The sequence below is a fragment of the Mustela putorius genome, unplaced genomic scaffold (genome assembly GCF_011764305.1).
Source record: "Mustela putorius furo isolate JIRA1106 unplaced genomic scaffold, ASM1176430v1.1 tig00003859_pilon_pilon_pilon, whole genome shotgun sequence".
NCBI classification, from domain to species: domain Eukaryota; kingdom Metazoa; phylum Chordata; class Mammalia; order Carnivora; family Mustelidae; genus Mustela; species Mustela putorius.
The window spans coordinates 4061646-4063857 of NW_025422011.1; positions in this window are offsets into that span (position 1 = coordinate 4061646).

The following is a 2212-nucleotide window of genomic DNA, read 5'->3' on the forward strand; positions in this document are numbered from 1 at the left end:
CAGGCGTTTTAAATTTCATTGTAGTCAGATAATCAATCATTTTTTTTTCTTCCAAATTTTTATTTGAATTCTAGTTAACATGTAGTGTAATACTGGTTTCAGGAGTAGACTTTAGTAAGTAGGGCAGCATGTTTGCACCCTTGGGGTCTTTTTTCCCTGGAGAGGCCCTTGCCAAATCCCAAATGCACCCTCAGCTGGGGAATTGTTTCTCCCCATGTGACTCAGGAGATCCTCAGACCACGCTGCCCTCTCCTGAGTCTCTGCCCTCCTTCCCTACCAGAGCACCGCCAAGCCTTCCAGGCAGGACCCCTCCAAAGCTTAAGACTCTGTGCTCCGTGGCTTACAAAAACTTGCCAACAGTCAAGTTTTTATTAACTTTAACTTCCCCTCGAGCGGGGCAGTGCAACCACTCTCCTTTTCCCAGTTAGTGGTTTGGGGGAAGTTTTTCTTGGCAGTGCCCTCTGCACATGTTTACTCTTTCTCTCTTTTCCTCTCACTCCTCTCTCTGTGATGAGGGCGACCTCCCCTTCATCATACCCACAGTCTTTTCTCCCCCGAAATCAGCTCTCAGCAGCTCCTGCCTTCCCTCGTGTGGCCATTTGGTACCCCTAGGTGTGCAGTTTGTTCTCTCAGTTCGCAGATCGATTTCTTGGGTGTTCAGAATGATTTGGAGACGAGGCAAGCTTAGGGTTCCCCTATTGCTCTGCCATCTTCACTCCTCCAAAAGGCTTTTTTGTCTTAAAAAGGTTTTCACCTCAAGGACGTAGTATATTAACCCATAATTTCTCTCATTGTTATTAGGATTTTTTTTTTTTTTAACATTTAGGTCTTTAATCTACCTGAAGACTTCTTACCACAATTCCACATGCCACTCACTAAGTGATTTCATGTACCTCTTTTTTCACTATTATCGTACATTGTATGTATCTCCTTTTATACAATAGGCAGACTTCTGAGCAGATATGCTCAAGTCATTCCTGTCAATCAATGAACTTTTAAAATGTTTCACAGAGAATGCAGGTGGTTCATTTTCTGTCACAAGAAGATATTTTTCAAAGTAAGTACCCCCCACTACTAATTTCATGTGCATAAACCTCTGTCTGCACATACTGTGGTTGATTTCTTTTCGGTTAGGTCTGGCTGCAAGTCTGAGTGCCTTTAATAAATATTTACTGAGTTGACTTGAGTGCTTTCTGTTTCAGGCAACATTTAAATCATCGACTCTTCTGTGTTTCTCTCTTTCTGATTTCTTCTACCCAGTTCAAATGTCTAATTTTCAAAAGGAAAAAAAAAATCAGAAAACAGGCATTGCAGGGTGATAAAACAAAGGGCTTGCCTTTCAGGGAAGCAAAATCATACACTGGGATCTCAGGGTCAACTACTCATCATTCCCATTTCCAAATGTGTCTGTTGATGCCAGGAATTCCTATAACAGAGGGCAACGTGTTGCATCGCCCAGCTTGAGGGACAGTTAAAGTGCACACCAGCCTGCGGAAGCCAGTCTGTCGCACTGAGTTATTACTGTGGGATTACTGTTCCTTTGCTGAAAATGCATCTGATCTAGATGTGGAAGAGAGCAGTGGCAGCCTGGGAGAAGGGGAGACCTCGGCAGTGGGACCAATGTCTTTGTTTCCTCATCTTTAAAATAGAGATAATTATTGAATCTACATCACAGGATGATTGTGAGGACTAAGTAGGATAATGCTTGTCCACCATTTAACACAGTGCCTGGGACATAATCATGTGTAGAATAAAAGCTGAGTACTATCATTTTTAAGATCTGTAGCAGATATCTTTTATGGTGTATGTATATGTGTCCCTCATTCTGGGTAGTTCCAGTGAGGCTTACCCAGGTGGACATAAATGACCTAGGCATGGTAGAGTACTTTTCTTTAATTAGACACAGTATTGGGTCAGGGGCTCATGTTAGTCTCTTTAAAAAAATTTTTTTTTAATTTTTTATTGTGGTCAGGTTAGTCTTAAGAGCACCAGCTCCAGGACTCTCACTGGGAGAGGCACTCTCCTTGCCTGACACTGGTAATTTGGTAGAATGGAAGCCTGGAGTTGCTTGCTTACCTTTGCTAAAGAAGAGCCTACTTTATAATAAACCAGCATTGGGGGAAGCAGAGCTGAAAGATGGATTCCTGCTAGCACTGTGTGAGGCCTAGACCCAGGCATGCCCAAAGCAAGAAATGTCTTAGCTTCTCTGTAA